The sequence below is a fragment of the Tenrec ecaudatus genome, chromosome 14 (assembly GCF_050624435.1).
Source record: "Tenrec ecaudatus isolate mTenEca1 chromosome 14, mTenEca1.hap1, whole genome shotgun sequence".
Taxonomy (NCBI): domain Eukaryota; kingdom Metazoa; phylum Chordata; class Mammalia; order Afrosoricida; family Tenrecidae; genus Tenrec; species Tenrec ecaudatus.
Window position 1 is genome coordinate 56,744,653 of NC_134543.1, and position 20,107 is coordinate 56,764,759.

The 20,107-nt window shown below is 37.9% G+C and overlaps 1 pseudogene; it reads left to right on the forward strand.

Annotated features, from left to right (window-relative positions):
• The first annotated feature begins 1,130 nt into the window (after window positions 1-1,130).
• Window positions 1,131-19,578, forward strand: LOC142426582 (EKC/KEOPS complex subunit TPRKB pseudogene; annotated as a pseudogene).
• Window positions 19,579-20,107: the final 529 nt, after the last annotated feature.

Below are 20,107 nucleotides of genomic sequence, written 5' to 3' on the forward strand. Positions count from 1 at the left end.
ACACAGTTCCTCAAGTCCAGGGAACGAAAGGCAAGTAGCGTTGCCCAGGAAGGCCAGGGAAGATATTATCTTAACACTGCGTTTGAAGAGGCAAACTTTAAAGAGCTAGAGAAAAAAGTGAATTTCCACGGATGGACTATTGTGAGATGCCTAACGAGCAAAAGGATGTAGTGACAAGGCAGATTGGTTAGGTTAATAAAGAGAATTATGAAGACATATGTAATGGAATAAAGAGCTGTATTTTACATAGCCTACTTCCACTGACTATGAATTGCCCAAAGGCATCAAGCTTGAATTACTACCTCCAAAAAGAAACAATTGCTTCTAAAGATTTGATCGATTGTCCTGCCATCCTCAGTCACACCAGTGCTCTCTCTTCTCTGCCTTTATGTAACTCGCGATGCGTTCAGCATTTGTTCTGAGGTAAGAAATCAGAATAAGTCTGTGTGGCAATATATCTTTCCATTGCCCCCTACATTTTACAATCGTAAGTAGAAATAGATTCTTCTGTAGTTTATGTCCCCTTTCCCAAAGATAGTAGAAATTTACATTCAGTGGCCACCTTGGCTTGTTCCCCTTTAAAGGGCGAATTGATAGCAAGAAGATGGAGTAAGATGATAAAGTTAAAGTTTGGAATTCATGTGAAAAATATTGTTTGAGAGCAGATTTTTTTAAGAAAAATCTTCAGAATATCTTTTAGATAACATTATGAATACATTCTTTAACTCACTGGCTATTACAGTGGCATATTTCAAACACTTTATAAACATCTATCAAATGATTGATAGATGAAAGTTGAAGAGTGGGAAGGTGAGGACTAAGCACCGAATTAGTGTTTTCCAAAAAGATCCTTAATTAAGAAACATTTACTTTCTACAATAAAGAAAAATAGATGATAGTGTTAGTAAAATAGTAGTATTTATTTATTCCAATTCCAGAAGGAAGCAATCTAGGGGAGTTCTATGATTATTTCAGAAACTGCCTGAAGACCGTTTCTAGCCAACTACACAAGGAAGGAGAGCGAAGTCAATGTCCATAAATCTCGCTACGTTGAAAAGACAAGAGAGTCGAGTTTGAAGAGACCAAGGCAGCTAGAAAATTTCACCTGGAATCCCGGAGAGGGGCGAACCATGAGAGAGAACTCTAGGGAGTCTTTGATGATCAATTTGCGGATGATTGAGAAGAAACTCCCTATGAACAAGGACATAGCCATGAGAAAGTGTAGGCAAAGCCTACTATAAGATAGTGACAGTTCATTGTCACACAAAGCAGGTGAGAATACCTTGAAACGCAAAAGGTATTGGGTAAGTTTCTGTGAACAGGATCCCCTTGATAGTGGGATTCTCAAAACAAAAACAAAATACCCAAAATACAAACGAACAATAGCAAGAACTCACACCTAGTCAACTCTGACTCATGGTGACCCATAGGAGAGGGTAGAATTGCAAGTGTGGGTTCCTGAGCCTGGAACTCTTGACAGGCATAAACAGCCTTCTCCTGTGGAGTAGCTGGTGGTTTGAATGGCCAACTTCGTGGTTTGCAGCCCAACTCGTAACTATTATGTCACCACGGTTCCTCAAAGTGAACTTAATTAGGTATATTTTTAAAAACTTCTCTGGAGTCATCCTAGAAATATTTAAAAGGAAGTTTCAAAGGATCCTAAGGATTTTAAATAATGTACCTAGATGCTAGAACAATGTTGGGCACACTTTAAAATAATACAACCAAACAAAGCCAAGAAAAATATAAAATTTACAGATCAGAATCTCCCAGCAGCATGAACCAGAACAGGGCTTAGTGCACATTAGAGACATTAAATGAAGATGTTGAACAATGAACAATTTATATTAAATAGCTTCTGATGGATATTTCTATTAAGCCATCATCTTGTATTAACTCTCATGAGCAACATATTCACTTCAATTGAGTTGATTCTGATTTGTAGAGGCCTTATAGGACCGAGTAGAACTGCCCCAGTGGGTTTCCAAGGCTGTGTATTTTTATTGGAGCAGTTTCCTCTTTCTCCCACAGTGGTGGTTTTGAACAGTTGATCTTGCAAGTCCAATACATAGCCCAATACGTCACCACAGCTCCTTTAAGAAGGCTTGGCATTGTCATTGATGGTGCATTGGTAAATCCAGGAACCAGAAACAATTGCTGGTGAGAACCTTGAGTCCATTGGCTGCATGTAAAAATGTAGGGATGAAGCAGTAGAGCATAGGATGCATCCTGAAGTTTGTGAAACAAATCTAGCCTTTTTTATACAATAGCTTAGGGTTACTGCTGTTTTAGGGGAGATTGTTCTGAGGTTCTGACTCAAAGAAACCCCACGTACAACTGAACAAACACTGCCAGTTCCTCACATTCTTCAACATGGTGGTTCTGCTTCAGCCCCTTGTGGTAGCCACCATGTCAATCCATCCTGGCAATGTTTTCTGTCCCATTGCTTTGCCTAGCACAGTGGCCTTTACCAGCGACTGGTCTCTTAATAACAGACCCAAATTACTCAAGATTCATCTCTCCATCTTTGCTTTTAAGGAGCATTCTGGCTGTCCTTCTTCCAAGATAGATTTGTTGGTTGTTAGGACAGACCATGGTGATTTCAATATTTCTTCATTAGCACCATAGTTCAATTTCACCAATTCTTCTTCAGTCTTCCTTATTTACTTTCTAACTTTCACATGCATATGAAGTGATTTAAAAATACCATGGTTCGGGTGAGGTGCTCATTAGTCCTCCAAGCAACATCCTTGCTTTTCAACACACTCTTGCCTGAGGACCAGGACTTTTACATTGTTATTCACTTGTCAGAAAGAAGATTCTAAAGGATTTTAGGGCTCCCATTGTAAACCATAGATTTTTGCAAACCCGGTGCTCAGAATTTAAGCTCAGTTATACACAGATTGACTTCTCCCATCATAATTTTTATTTCAATAAAGATAATGTATAGAGCCAGGAGAAAGACAAAGCTTTCTACTCTTGCAAAGGGTTACCATCTATGAACGCCCAGGGGCCGTCAGTGCTTCCTTGTCCTCTAGGGTGGCCAGGGGCTGGAATGGACCCCATGGCAGCGAGTCTGTTTGTCTCATTTGTTATTGTAGGAAAGTGGAAATATGAGTAAAATTTACTTTGTTTATGTACTTGCGCTTGTGTGTGTTTGTTATCTACTACTATACTCTGCTGCATAATAAAACTACCATCTCAACATTTACTCTTGTTGTTTAGGGTCCATTTTGTTGTCCCTTTCTTTTGTAAGAATTGAGCAGAGATTTGGTAGTTAACATTCAAGAATCTTTTCTTGTCATCTGTAGTAGTTCAAGCACATGGCATAGAAAATCATATCTGAGATATGCAACTGACTGGTTTTCATACCTAAGATAAACGGAAAGGAAATATATCAAATGTATTTCAGTAAACTGTACCATGTGTTGATCTATAATGTTTGGCTTTGAAAATAAAATGATATCTTTACCCGACAGGTTTGAGAATTTTATTAATACTGCATATTTCAAGTGCATGATACAGTTCATCATCTCCTTTGAATTGACTTTGCTAATCTGTCTTATTCATGTCTAAACAACAACCGCACTACCTGTTTTTCATTGCTGCTGCAGAGGTAAAGATTAATATGATGATATTAAAAAAGGAAGCACTGTATCTTAGAATGTTGGAAGTTCTTATTTATGTTCTCACTTGTTAATAAAAACAAGCACCTTGGAGAAGTTTATCTTTATGCGTCAGGTCATAAACAGATGACATAATAATAAAGACATGAGGAAACATTTTCCTCTGCTGCTCATTTGGACAAGGAGATCAAGTGTGTTTCCTTCCTCTCCTCTAAGGATTCTTCCTAGATGCCACATTTGCAAAGTGCATATGGAAAATAAATATATGGCTACAGTTTCCTGATTCTGTGGAAGAGCTCAAAGAGAGTTGAGGGAGGTTTGTATGCATGTTTGATAGTATGAGTTATGATGTCTATAATCAGCTTTATAACACGTAAATACCAACCGTGTGATGTAAATATGCATTAGTTAGCTTTAATCTTCACCCTAAAGGCAGCCAGTTGTCCTAATCCAGAATTCACAATCCAGCATGGCCAACCAGCATTTAGTTAGCAAGGCCACCCTCCAGAGACACTGCTCCAAATGCAAATGCGTTCTCTATGCCTAGCACTAAAGATTAGCCAATTAGCATGGGTTTTTCATTGGCAGACTTAATGGCTTGTTAATTACCATAATGGATGGTATAAATGAATTATGGCGGTGGGGATGAACGTGGTTCTTGAAAAATATTAGGCCAGTTAAAATAATTTAAGATAGCACTCATCCTTACATGACTAGGTTATAAAATTGTAGTGAGCCTTTCACTTTCCATCTTTTTGAATGGCACTCCAAGCACAAAAGTGTGTGTGTGGGGGGGGCGGGATTCTTTGAGAAAGTTGTAGAAAGTACATACAGAGACTTATTAAAACAGAAAAGGGATTCTAGATAATATAATGGGAAAGACTGACCACAGGGAAGCAATAGTTATATGAACTACAATGTAGCCACATAATATTAATTATATAGTCATGAAAATATAGGATGTTTAATGACACCAAAAATACTCGATTTAGTCACTGGAAATGTTGGTCGCAAAGTAGCATACTATAGCACCATTTTTATAGTAAAATGTTACACGTGTATGTGAGATCAGGAAGCAATCGATAACTGCGATTAGAAAGTCACTTGGTGAAGTTATGGAGGATAGAGGTGAAGATACCATGAACGGTAAGCTAGTAAGAGTTGCTATCTTATTGTCTCTGCCTCTCAAGAAATGCCTGGTTATCTTACTTCTAGTTTCTATGCATTTTCGGCCTCCTCAAATTCTTCCACATACCCACCTTCTCTACTTATGACATATACCAGCATCACAGGCAACTGCCATTAACGTTGTCAAGCTTCTTGGGAATTAGTTCAATCTTTTGAGACAGAGTATAGCAAGAATGCAATTGGATTTTGACTGATCAAGAACTGAGTCCCACAAAGACAAGGTGTCATAAGGCGTAAAAAGCTGTCTAGAAAAGCAGTACCCCCAAGTGGGCCCGCTGGATTGGAACCGTGGGCAGGGAATTACCAGGGATGCTGGAATAGATGAGGCAGAGAGTATATGCCTTATACAGTATATGGACCCAGAGAGGGTCTCTGATTTTAATATTATTATTTCTACTTTTCTCTATTTTCTAAATGGTCTGTAATAAATATCTACTGTTTTATAATAATAATAAAACTTATTAAAAGAAAACCTATAGAAGAAAATAAGGGAAAGTGCAGAACAGTAAGGATCTATGGAATGTTGGGGAAAGCTGGATTTGAAATAGTTTGCTTCATATGTTGGATAAAATTAGTGTTTGAAAAACTGACTGAGACTCTCAGGTAATATGTGACTGGGTGTCAGAGAGCAGACGAAGGATGTCTTGAAAGTTTCAGTAAAAATGACTAAGATTCTCTGTCGGTTGGGGGTCTATGGAAGTTTGGAGAAGGGTCCTTCCCTAATAGTTTATTGGCAAAAACTATATGCTTCATATACTTGTTAAAGTTACTAAAAATAATAGTATTAAGACTTGTCCATGTATATATGTTGTCACGTTAACATGTTTTCTATGATACCATTCTAAAGCAAATGTTTTAAAAATTAAATATAAAATTTTACAAAAAAAAGGAAAATAGACCTGAAGAACTGATTGCTTTTTATCAGATCCTGGTGATGCGCAATGTGGGGAAAGAGGTGTTTTCATCAGAGATATAAGTTTGTTCGCTTATTTCTGCTGTGATTACACAGAATCAGCTGTGTTAGAAACATCACATAGCAGAGAAACGTTGGTAAGGAGTAAGGTAGGAACTGTCTGCAGTTGAGCAGAACAATTGCCATCTGATACTTTAGTAAGAATTTGAGAAGAAATGCTAGAATCCTGGTGTGATTGGGAATCATAATAAATATGATTTAACACATTGCGATGCCTTTTTAACCGCAGCTTTGAGAGTTTATCCTTGTATCATACTATTTAGAGGCATACAAAGGTTATTGCAAATGGATTATATTGAAATGCAGGAAATGTTAAGATTTATTTCTAACATGTAAAGGTAAAGGACATTATTCCTGGAACGTTTATGAAGAAAATGCTAGATAGTAGTGATCCTTCACAGGATTCCCATCTCCTTTGGAGGAAGGCACGTATCTAGTCCCCAGACAACATTAGTTTATAGCTTTATCGAGGTATCCTCTCTCTCTCTAATCTTTACTGCTTCTATTAGTCTGTCAGTTCTCTGCCTCAATAATAATTTACCACCAAGAAATATTTACTAAATACACTTAGGTATCTGCTGCTATGATTGATACTCAGGACACAAGGCTGTATAAGGCATGATATTTAGCTTCTTGATATATTAGTCTTATGGGCGAAATATTCATGATAAAATTTCCCTAAATTGCGTAGTAATGGACATTCCAAGTTCTATCAGAGAGTATAATCCTACTCTCTGGTGCGGCCTTAAGCATTTAGTTTAACCTATTTGTTCAACAGTAATTATTAACAGTTTCCTTTTTCACTTTCAAAAATATCCTGTAATTTAATTACAATTACCTAACCACCATACTTTTAAAGAATGGAACTAAATATATGTTGGATCCAGGTTACAGAGCTATGCATTTTCAAGTAAAGGAGTTTACAGTGTGTTCTACAGGTTTTGGAAACTTTGGTATTTCAGCAGCGAGAACCATGGTTAGCCTTATGTTTTAGAAAGATAGTTTGGGGAAAACTCTTAAAGATAAAAATTTAGGTTGCTATTGCCATTTGCCAGGAATAAAAGCCTTCATTTAGACAGCGCTCATGAGATTGTTGTCAGCAGCCATTGAGTTGATCTTGTTTCCTGATGATCCTATTTACAGTGGAACAAAATACACTCAACCCTGAGGCCATCCCATCATCTGCTGAGGACTGTGATCCATTGGGCTTGCTTGGCTTCACTTTTGGAAGTCAGTCTCTGGGCCTTGCTTTCTTGTTTATCTTAGTCAGGAATCTCCATTGTACCTTATTCACTTCACAGCAGCACGCCAACTGTCCCAAACAAAGCTCCGTCAGGGAACTGAACTCTGTGTCTTGCATGCAGGGGAGAATTAGTCCACTGAACTATCCCTGCTCTCGGGTCAAGGAAATGTAGAAAAGTGGAGATGAAAAGAGAAACAGCCTTGATATAAACACTCCAGTGCTAATTATTACACTACATTAACATGCTATAGTTCATTGTTATTAGAATTTGTGACTTTGCTTTTTAAGAATAATTATATAGCATTGTTTAATTGTCAATTTTTAATATGATTTATAGTTACCATTTTAGATTTCCTTTAGTCAGTGGAGAGAGTCACTCAGATGTAGTTAGTACTTATTAAGCAATGACCAGAAATAAAAGAACTTAAAACTGTTTAACCCATGACATAGCATCTAAAAGTTTGCCCACGTGTTGATTGTCCATCATATATACTTGTGCATAAAGTGCTCACTATCTACCCATCTCAATAGTGCTCATTGGCAATGTGTAGGCAGCTGTTTAACACATTTATGGGAGTCATAAATTCAGCTGTTTTCATTTTCCATTACCCAAGTTCCTATAGTAACCAGGGACATTCAGTGCTGACTTAATGGTTCACGCTGCACTAAAATTGCTTTAGCTTGTACTCAGATGAGTTTCAATTGCTTAATACCCTCTAATTTCCTACCTCATATCTTTTTATTCTATATTCGTCCTGTTCCAATCCATCCTCTGCTATGTTGCTTGGCTTGAAAATTTAGCAATTACAGTTTTTCTCAGTGTAATCATCTAATTCAGATACAGTGTTGAAATTTACAAGTGAATGCATTTAGAGACTACAGATTCCAACAGGTTAACTAAAAGTAAGTCTCATGACATTGGTGATACATCATGATTTTAATATAACTTCTTAACTTGAATCACAGAAAATTTAATTGAGCTGTGTTTCGAGCTACATAATCATATTCTGCATTTGAAAACTTTCTTGTTTATTTTGGAATATACATTGGCCTTTTTAGCCACAATCTCTTGCTGTTTCAGAAATATGAAGAACTACCTTTTCTATTTGTAGGTTGAAGTTACTATGAGAACATGCTACAACAGTTATGTTGTTCAGTACAAAAATAAGTAGCATGCTTGGTGGTTTTACTTCTTTGCAGCTTATCCTTTCTAACTTATTTTGAACTTGATACTCAAAATAAAATCAGAATAATTTTTTCTAGGTCTATTGAAATAGGTTGAATTAGACGAGCCTGCTTTAGAAGTGGGCTCTGCCACTCACCAGCTGTGTGGATTGGAGGAGTGGCATATTGAGCCATGGTACTAACCACAAGGTTCCCAGCGCAAACCCACCAGCGGCGTCAGGGCAGGAACAAGAGGCTGTCTGCAACAACAACAACAACAACGACAACAAGTCTCTGAAACTCAAAGGGGCCATTCTCTTTGTCCTATAGGGTCGCTGAGTCCAAATGGGTGTGGTGGCAGTGAGTTTTGTTTTGTTGAGTTTGTTGTGGGTAGAGGAGATAAAGCTGAAGTATTGCTTGCCCATAAGATCCTACATAAGTTGATATTTGCTGAGGTCTCAGACTTCAGAGAGGAGCCCCTGCCACAACCTAGTACCATCTTGCTCACTCCGTTTCCACCCATCCCTATCCACCCCTGTACCATGACAGAGGCTTGAAATGAATATCTCGACCATGCCAAATTCATTCTACAGAGTTTTTGCATTGGCTTCTCCACGTGGCACTGGCGGGTATGCATTGGATGGTTAACCACGAGGTTGGCAGTTTGAACCCACCAGCCTCTCGGTGGGAGAAAGATGACCCTGGCAGCTCCAGACCTTGTATGAGGTCACGATGAGTTGGAATCCACTCAAAGGGGTGGACAGCTGTGTGCGAAATTGTGTCCCTGGGTTATAAAATGGATAATGTGCTCAACTCAATAGTTAATGATTGACTGTTTAAATCTGCCTACAGGTACTTTGGAAGGAAGACCTGGTGAGCTATCTAAATCAACCCAATCAGCCATTGAAAGCTGTACAGGGGACGGGTCTATGATGCACATGGAGTGACCCTTAGATGGAAGCATCTGAAATGCTTCTACCCTGGTCCATTATGCCGGGTTCTTTTCTCATCACTTAGCTCTTAGTGTAAATTTCACTTCTTGAGAGAGGTTTTTCCTAAAATAATTCCATACATCTCTACTCAACCACTCTGATTAATATCAGCAGTAGTTTTCCCTTATGATATCGATTACAGGCTCAAATTATCTTGTTTACTTGCTTATCAGCTCCTCCTTCCATAGAAGGTATAAGAAGGCCGGACTGTGACTGCTTCTTCACAGCTGTATCCCAGTGCTCAGCCCGTCCTGGGAGTGCATGGCAGTAGCTCACTGAGTTTCAGACTAGCGGATGAATGAACACTGACTTTTGACAGGACTGTTGTCATGAGGCTCCTGCCCTGGTTACTTGTTGAGTAGAATTTACTCTTATTAGCTATTGAATTATTATTTGTTCTCCAAAATTTCCAAATAGTTATTCCAATGAAATGAACTCAATATACATAAATAAAAGGTTTTTGTAAATAAAATTTTACACTGGCTTACTTGAAATGAGCTATTTTTTTTAACCCTGGCTATAATGTTGATTCTTACTCCTAGTGACTTCCTCGGTCTGGGTTCTTTAAAGAAGCAAAACTGTAAAGTACAGTTAGAAAAAAAAGGTATAAGAGCCACACTGACACTCTAAATTAGACATTGGATAGATTGGGGTGGGGGGACAGAAGAAAGATATGACTGATTCCCTGGTTTCAGAAACCCAAAGGGTCAGCTCTGCTCTATCCTATCCTACAGAGTCCTTATAAGTTGGAATTAACTCAAAGGCAGTGGTTTGGATTCTGTGTGTGTGCGTGCGTGCGTGCGTGTGCACATCTGAAGAAAGAGAGAGACTTATCTGAAGGAAATGGCTTATACAGTTTTAGAGGGTGGTAAATTCCAAGTCTTTGGGTCAGATATCAGGGAGAAGGCTTTTCAAGACTGACATAGTTAGCTAACGGGGTTGAGGACTTCAAGACCAACAGGTTAGACAGGAGGCTGTTGGCTCACATGCTGGGAAGACTAATGAATTCTAAGATCAACAGGCAATAGAGGAAAAGCCAGGCCCAAGACAAGGAACCAGGTCAGACAATGACCAGCCAGGTGCAGGACCCATTAGCCTGAGTTGAGGTCTAAAATTTAACTATTAACATCACTTATTATGAATTAAATTAATATTTTCAAAGCTCATATTTTAATATCAACATTAACATCAAGATAGTGAAAGCCTTTAACTCATAAGCACAGGTTAATTTTTCTTTTTAAGAAGAGAGTGGTGCTTTATAGAATACCGTCATACCTTCTTTTCCCTCTTTCAACTCCAATATTTTACTTGAGCATCTTTTTCCACTCTTGCAAAAAAATATTTTCTAAAGATTTCATGGAGTTTACTATATCAGAATGACTTTTGTTGCTTGATAAAATCCAGACTGATGGGGCACATCAGATCTATTATATAAAAGACATAGGGGCCATGAGGGGTATGCTTAAAATATTTTCTTGCTTCCTGAAGAATCATTATTTGGTTCTAAATCTTAGGTTTACTACTCTCTCTTTTCTATATATAATTTATGTATCATAAAATACAGTTTCTAGAGTGTACAACTCAGTGGTTTCTAGAATATTTAGCATATTGATTGCCTAAGTCCAGAATATTTTAAATACTCGACACCAAAATCCTGTTCCTATGAGCAGGTACTCTTTCTTCATTTCCCTCGGTCCAGCTCTGACCGCCACACACACATTTCTGTATCTGTGCTTTGGCTGTGTTGGGCATTTAACACATCTCTGGTCTTTTGTGCCTGCTTCTCTCACTTAGCATAATGTTTATCCATGTTTTCTGGGTGTAAGATTTATGGGTAATGATATTTTATTTGTTTTCTGTAACCCCTGTTACTTCTCTGAGTCTTCCTATTCTTTCATGATATTGCTATTCCTTTATTGATTTGTCAATATCAATAAAGGAATAACAATGTAATGTATATGAGAGTTCCATTCCTTTTTATATACAAATAATAGTACCTTTTTGAGCTGTTGTGAATAATACAGTCATGTAGTTTTATGTATAACATTTTCAATGAAGATATTCTTTCAAGTGTCTTGAGTATTGTCTTTCCTAATGCTTCTATAACAGGAAAATTACAAGTTGGTGACTTCAAAAAGAGAAGTTCATTTTCTCAAAGTTTAAGAGGTTAGAAGTCTGAATTCAGTGGATGGTCCTTCCTTGCGAGATACTCCTTCTTTGTCTGTTTCAAAACTAGTAGATGCCAGAGACTGTTGACTTCCCTGGGCTTATAGATGCATCTGTCTCTGTCTTCCCCTTTTAATTGTGTACATCTCTGTGTGTATTCTGATCATCGAATACCTAATAAATGATCAGGAACAGATTAACAGGATTCATTCTACTCTGGTATTTCCTCATTAACACACACACACACACAACACCCTATTTATAAATAGCATTATATTTACACATACAGAGTTAGGACTTTAACATATGTTTTGGAGGATCACAATTCAATTCATAGCACAATTCTTGGTTGGCAGACTTTCTCTTAAAGAAATAAAAATAGCACTTGAAATATATAATTCCACTGTCTTCTGTAAGATATGGTTTTATGATGAGGAATCAGCTATTAAACATATTGAGGATGACTTGTGGTGATAATTTCTGTCACTATTTTCAATATTTTCTCTGACTGACTGGCTTTTGATGGTCTGATCATGATGTTTAGCTCCTTGGTGTCTGTTGAACTTCTTGAATTTGTAGACTATATTATGTTTTTAAAAATCATTTAGAGGAATATTTAAAAAGTTAATAATTCAAGCATTCTCTCTGGCCTCATTCTTTCCCTACTTTTCTGGATTCCTATTTTGATAAAAGGTGTGTTTGATGATGCCTCACTACCCCCACCTGAAGTTCTGTTTATTGATTTATTTTTTCATTCTTTTTATTTCTGTTACTCAAAGCGATTAATCTCTATGGACTTATATCCCATTCCTCTACTCAAATCTGCTTTGGGTCCAATATATTGAATTTATCATTTCAGTTTTTGTACTCTTAAACATTAACATTTCTATTTGGTGGTGTGTTTTTGGTAATTAAAATTCCTTATTAATAATCATTTTGGTGATAAATTATTTCCATATTCCTTTATTTTGTAGGTATAGTGTTTTATAGTTCTTTGAACATATTTAAAATAGCCAATTTAATGTTTTTGTCTACTAATCCCAGTATCAGAACATCCTTATGTACACTTTATATTGATTGCTTCCTTCTCACCCTCCTTCAATGGATGTCTATTTTTTGTGTGTATCTTCATGCCCTAGGATTTTTTAAATTGAAAATTTTAAATAATAATATGTGGCTATTTTGGAAAATTGTATCTGATGGGATTTTTTGGACAGCTTTCTTGTTACTTTTATGGAAGAAATAATTTGAAGAGAATTTTGGTAGAAACTTTTCTGCCATTTTCCTTGGTTCCTACCCCATCTATCTTTCTGCTTTCAAATCAGTATTAGCATATGGAAGTATCTTACCTAAGTCTTCTGAAAATACCTCTATACTATAAGTTTGAAATTCTGCGATTCCAATGTTGGTTGATGAGCTTAGAAAGCTATATATCTCAAATTCTTCTTTGTTGCTTTCCTTAATCGCCATTCAAAAATCTTCCTGTAGCTATGTGACATATTTGGCTGTTGTGTTTGATAATAACAGTGATAATAAGAATACAGTGTGAATGAAAACTGGCACCACTAGGTGGCTGAATCATAATGGAGCCAGGAAAGGAGAGAGACCAATGGAGCTGCGGGTTCAGCAGGTTGGACAGCTCAATTGATCAGCTATTTCCTTAGAAGCTTTTTGATACGGGTTCTGGCACATAATGGAAGGCAAAGTATGGCTACTTCAAGGATTTCCATTTGTTTTGACATTTGTTGATTTTTTTCTTTTTATGTCCTTTTCTTAAAAAAAGTCATTTTATTGGGAGCTCTTATAGCTCTTATCATAATCCATACATACATCCAATGTGTCAAGCATATTTGTACATATGTTTCCATCATCATTTTCAAAACATATTCTTTCTACTTGAGTCCTTAATATCAGCTCATTTCCCCCTCACCCTCCCTCTCTCTTGAACCCTTAATAATTTATGATTTTTTTCCATGTCTTACACCAACTGCTGTCCTTCTTCATCCACTTATTTGTTGTCCACCCTCCTGGGAGGGGGTTATATGTAGGTCATTGTGAGTGGTTGCTCCTTTCTCCCCTGACCTTCCTCTTCCCCTCCTGTTATCCCTACTCTGGTGTTATCTGTCCTGGATTCTCTGTGTTTCCAGCTCTTATCTGTACCAATGTACATGCTTTGGTCTAGCTGGATTTGTAAGGTAGAATTGGGATCATGATAGTGGGCGGAGGAAGCATTAAAGAACTAGAGGAAAGTTGTGTGTTTTATCGGTGCTATACTGCACCTTAACTGGCTTGTCTCTTTCTTGTGACCCTTCTGTAAGGGGATGTCCAATTGTCTACAGCTGGACTTTGGGTCTCCATTCTGTCCCCCCCCCCCAATTCACATCGATATGATTTTTTGTTCTTGGTCTTTGATGTCTGATAACTGATCCCATTGACACCTCCTGATCACACAGGCTGATATGCTTCTTCCATGTGGGCTTTGTTGCTTCTCAACTAGATGGCCGCTTGTTTATCTTCAAGCCTTTAAGACTCCAGACACTGTATCTTTTGATAGCTGGGAACCACTAGCTTTCTTCACCACATTTGCTATGCACCCATTTTGTCTTTAGCGATTGTGTTGGGAAAGTTCGTATCGCAGAATGCTGGGAGATTAGAATAAAGTATTCTTGAGTTGAGGAAGTACTTGAGTAAAGGCCCAATGTCCGTTTGCTATCTTAATACTAAACACATACATATAGGTACACAGATCTAGTTACCTATCATTGTATATTGATTTTTCCCTATTTATTCTTTTTTATCCAAACAGTTTTATTGGCAAGTAATTTATATATCATATAATTTAACAGTTCAATCATTCAATCTTAACACAGAGAATTGTACAATCCCCCTCCACATCAATTTTAGAGCACTCCCCAGTCACCTCTAAGATGATTTATGGAATCACAATCTGTTTTAGGCTCCTTCCCATTCTGGTCTTCATTAGTTACTCCCGAAATCCCATTTCCCTCCCTATTGTCCCACCGCACCCCTGTATTCCCTGTATCTCCTTATATCAGTTATTATCATTTTGCCTCAACTCCACTTGTACATCACAACTGGGAGAGCCAACAGGAAAAAAACACACTAAGATAGTAAGGGTAAAAACTATAATATATAGACAAAAATACTAATAATGTGTAAGAAGCAAAGGTCCCCAACAATAATAATAATAAAAAGAACTAGGGAAGAAATTTCTGTCATGGAACCAGTAAGAAAAACTTGTACCCCCTAAAAATTCAAGCCACATCTATAAGGTGATCAACTGTTTCTACCTTCCTGAGGAGTGGTGTGAGGGTCTCATTTGACCTCCTCCGGCTACCATAGGGCAACTGAGAACCTAACTTCCCAAAGGTGATTCCTATGAAGCCAAAGTCAGACATTCCTCCACTGTCCATCCTTCTTTACTCTATTCTGGCACCAACTCTTCCATCTAGAGCATTCTAGTTTTCTGCTGGATTCAGTAATCTGTTGTAATGTTCACACAGAACTCAAATACAATTCTCACAAATATGAGTGTTCATTAGGATATTTAACAGGTTACTACAAGTCAGGATTATAATGGAATGGGCAAATACCGGGATATAAAATGAGAGTGGCAATACCGGAAGAGTGGAGGGTAGGTGAGGGAAAACGGGGAAATGGATTATAAGGAGCTACATATAACCTCTTCCCTGGAGGATGGACAGCAGAGAAGTGGATGAGGAGAGATGTCGGACGGTGTGGGATATGACAAATAGTGATAATTTATGGATTATCTGGGGTTCATGGGGGAGGAGGGAGAGGGGAGTGAGGGGATAATGAGGAGCTTATACCAAGGGTTCAGGTGGAAAGCGGGTGTTTTGAGAATGATGAGGGAGGCGTATGTACAAGGGTGTTTGACACAATGGATGGATGTATGGATTGTGATGGGGGTTGTAAGAGCCCCCAAAAATTATTTAAAAAGAGAAAAAACAAAACCAAACAAGAACACTCTCAGTATATATCAAGTTGAAAGAACTGAAGAAAAAAATTCAAGTCTCTCAAGTCACAACATTAAAAGATTATGGATCTTCCGATTGGAACTGAATGCAGGGCAAATCCTGCTAATCTGCGAAATGCAGTCTGTACATCAATTAGACCTGTTCCCTGAATCCAGGGTGGCCCTTGCCTTATTTAAAGATGTGAGACATGCTGGAGACTCGAGAAAGAAGCCACAGAAGGCACCATCAGTAGCTCGTTAATAAGTCCAACAATGATTGTCGATCCTTTTCAGGTATTTGTAGCAGCAAACAAAGAAAGTCACCTTATAAACTGAGAAAAATGAAGACAAGAACCTTATAGACTGAGATTATGTTCAACCTTTCTCCAAAGAATAGTTCAGAGACTGAGACAATGTTGTATCTCAGCAAATGCCACTTCAGTTCTAATTGTTGTCCTTCAAGAAGGTAAAAAGCAAGTAAATCAGGAAAACCTAATATCCCAAGTAGAAGGTCGTCAAGTCTCTCTGGAAAAATCTTCCTGAAATAACAAATATTGCAGAATCCTGGAAGATGTATAAGCTATCGGGGCATTGTAAGGTGGTTTTATTTATAGCATGTCAGCAAACAATATCAATATCACATGCAAGTACATTTTGCTGAAGGTCATCCAACCATGATTGCAGCCATACCTTGACAGGGAGATGCCAGAGATTCAGTCCTAGTTCACAAGAAGGCTTGGAACATGGGATAGCATAGCTGATGTCAGATCGAGCTTGGCTGTAGGGAGTTCGAGAAAAATGTTCACTTGTTTTCATTACTATTCACCGTCTGTGCACATCATAAACACTTCTGGATAGCACCGAGAAGAATGGGAATTTCAGAATACGTAATTGCATTTATGTAGAACCTGTAGATAGATCAAGATAGATCTATGTAGATCCCGTACATAGATCAAGAGGAAGTTATTTGAACAGAAAAAGAGGTTGCTGAATGGTTTAAAATCAGCAGAGGTGTGCATCACAGTTTTATATTTCACCATACTTAATGTGTCCGCTGAGCAAACAATCAGAGAAGTGGGATCATATGACAAAGAACAAGGCATCAAGATGGAAGGAAGGCTTATTAACAACCTACAATGTGCAGATATTGTTCAGTATTGTTTGCTAAAAGGGAGGAGGGCTTGAATCACCACTGATGAAGATCAGGGATTGCAGTCTTGAGTATGGATTACAACTCAATGTAAAGAAAATAAAAATTCTCTCAACAGAAACAATAGGTAATGGAAAAAAGATTGAAGTTTCAACTATTTCATCTTGGTTGGATCCACAATCAGTACTCATGGAAACAGTAGGCAGATGTCAATTGATGCATCGTAATCAGCTGCACATAATTTTTTTAAAGTGTTGAAGAACCAGGGTGTCATTTTGAGGATTGGGGTGCACCTGAACCAAGCCATGGCATTTTAAATTACTTCATATGCAGCTTGAAAGTTGGGCATTGAATAAATAAAAATAATGAATAATTGATACATCTGGCTTATCACACTGGTAAAGAATTTTGAAAGTACAGTGGACTGTCAAAAGAACAAACAGATATGCATTGAAAGAAGTATAGTCGGAATGCCCCTTAGAAGCCAGGATGGTGAGATTTTTGTCTCATGTACTTTGGACAGGCTTTCAGTGTGCTGTTTTAATTAATGTTCTCTATTTTGCTTTTCTATCAACAAGAATCAGTGGTGCTGATGGAAGAAGTTCAAACTTCACTGAGAGCATTAGCCCAAACCCAGGCTCCAGGCCAAATGATTGGAAGATATTCAAATTTTTGTCCAATTTCAAAGAAAGGTGAACCAAAAGGATGCTCAAAGTATAGAATTATATCATTTATATCATGCACAAGTAAAATTGTTCTTAACATCATGCAACAATTGGTGCAGTAGTTCATTGACAGGAAACTGTCAGAAGTTCAGGCCTGATTGAGAAGAGGACATAGGTATATCATTGCTCGTGTCTGCAGCAGTATCTCTTTTCAGCTATGAAACCAGGTATGACTCTCTGGTCTTCAACCTAAACCACCTGGTTCCTTGGCTTTCAGTAGAACTGAAATCAGTCTACTGAATTTCTGTATTCAATCAGTATAATAAAGCTCCTTCAGCACTCATAAGTGTTCAAATGGTTCCTTAGTTGGAAATCCAGCTTGAAGATACTGAGTTTTATTTATATTGTAGGTCAGAAAGCCAAGGGCTCTTTTCAGTCTTGGAGATTTTGCGGTGGCTCTACCTCAGACAGGAATTATGTGTGTGCCATGCTGGTAGCTTTTCTTTCTTGTTTGTCTCTTAAAAAACTTATTTCATCTATTTATTTATTTTTACCTTTTATGAATCATTTTATTAGGGGCTCATACAACTCTTATTACAATCCATACATACATATATTGTATAAAGCACATGTGTACATTCATTTCCCTCATCATTCTCAAAAAAACATTTGCTCTCCATCTAAGGCCCTGGCATCAGGTCCTCTGTTCCGCTGTCTGAGATGGCTCACGCTTACAAGTAGCAGCATGGTAAAACCCACCAATAGCTTAGTCTTCAAACCTTGTTTGCATCCTTCCACCTAGTTATTTGGTATGAGTTGCAAAGACTATGCCTTGAAGTGGCAAACTAATTAATTTCACTCACCACATTTCAAATCTAGATTAATATGGTCAGGGAGAGTTGAGAAAAGTATTATGAAGATTTATGTCAGTGATGTAACAGGGCGTACACTTTCGATTGAGCTAGTATGGTATCATGATCCGTGGCTGCCGTTTCTGTTTGTAAATTTAAAATTTTCTGAGTAATGAGTGTAATGCTGGGGAGAAGTGTGACTGCAACCATGTCACAGGTTCTTTAAATGTCTTTAGTAGGACGTGATAAAAAAGACTTTATTATGAAACGGTCATGTTTGATCTGGTGAGAAGGAGCTTGAAGAACTGATATTAAATTATCTTTCTTTTTGTATGGCCTAACTTGAAATCATTTGGTGAAAATAAGAGGCTAATGTTGGTTAGGGATGTTTTAGGAAAGAAAATACAAGGTTTGAGGCAAGAACTATTGGAAACTTAGTTTTGAAAGAGTAACAACAGAAATGAGTGAAGAGCATTGGACATACTGAGGCGTCTGACGCGCGCGCGTCAGAGACTGTGTGGTATCGTGTCTGAATGCTAACAGTCATGAACTTCACGGGAAAATTATTCACAGTGGGGCTCAAACTGGTGGCATAGGAATAGTATCTTTGTGTTTATGAGTGCAACATTTTGTGTTTTTATGTATAGCTATCACATAGAAAAATACATTAGAAAAAAATCCACTCTAAACACAACTTTAATGGTAGAATTTTAGTTTCAGGTGAAAAAAAAATTGGAAAATGTTCTCAGGCAATGCTTAATACACTAGACAGGAAACTGCGCCTTGTACCTACAGAGGTGAAGAGAGAACTTCAAAGTCTCAGTCTGTCAAGTACTAACAACACTCTGGATAGCTAGATCTAAGAGAGCAAGCGCTCTCCGCACTAAGTGGAACCCGCTTTTATCAGCACAGGCTCTGAGGTATAGATTAGAATTCAAAATGAAAGTCTCACTCTCTATCCTCTGCGATCATTATTTTTTGGAGAAATTTAAGAATAGTTTTAATATTTACTATTTTAGACTTTACTTCTTTTTTCTGTCAAATTTTGGTGAGCCAACTTTTTAGTTTCATTTTCTTTTAAAAGATAAATAACAATAAAAGGGAAACATTAAAAACTGAAACAACTTTAAAGTGGGCCAAAAGGGAGATCAAATGATACGATACTTTAACCCCCCTCCAGCTGCCATATTTGACCATGCAGCGCTCTCTGTGTGAGCAAGGCTGCTCAGACCCATGGACTATTCACGCAGAATGTCTGAAGTCCTGGGATGCAAGTCTCACCATCCTCGCCTCGAGGAGAATCAGGGTTGGTCCTAAAGTGACATCCTTGTTCTTCACCACTTTAAAGAGAACTTTTTCATCGAGATTTTTCTCTATTTTATCATTGTTGCATACGTTGCAGCAAGGACTGCAGTGTGGTCTGCGTTGAAGGTAGCCACGAACCCAGACCCCCAGCCAAGCTCACGGCCCCCAAGTGGATCATGCAGCTTAGCAACCCTGTCAGCCAGAGGAGAACTGGCCCGGAACTCTGTTTCCGAGGAGAAAATATCGGCCCCCTCCTGAGGAGCAGCTGGTGTTTTCGAACCCCCACCTTGTGCTTCATAGCCGGATGAAGAACCCTCGGTGGCCAGGGCTCCTCTAAGTCACCAAGAGCAGACTTGTGTTGGATGCAAATGGGGAGCTGGAGCAGAGAGAATGGGTTTGTGCAATCTGTTGACACTCCATCCAGAGATTTGTCCAATGCCTCTTTTACCAAAAAAAAAAAAAAAAAAACCATTTGAGTGAATATCTACAGAAAAGCTCACATTGAAAAAACAGACTGATTCAATAAAAATACATTTGAAATAGATGTGATTTTATAATGACTTGATTAAATTAGACATTTCCCCAACCTCATTTGTATATAGACATATTTGAATATTAAAAAAAAACATCCCCCATCTCCTCAGTGAATACTCCAATTGTCCTTGGTATTTTAATGAAGTCCTGAGGAATTTTCTTCTTCTCTCAACTGGTATATCAACTAGTAGACTGCAAATGCCATTCAGAAAGGAAGGTGATTTTTTGCCTCCGTCCCCCCAAGGTTTAAGTG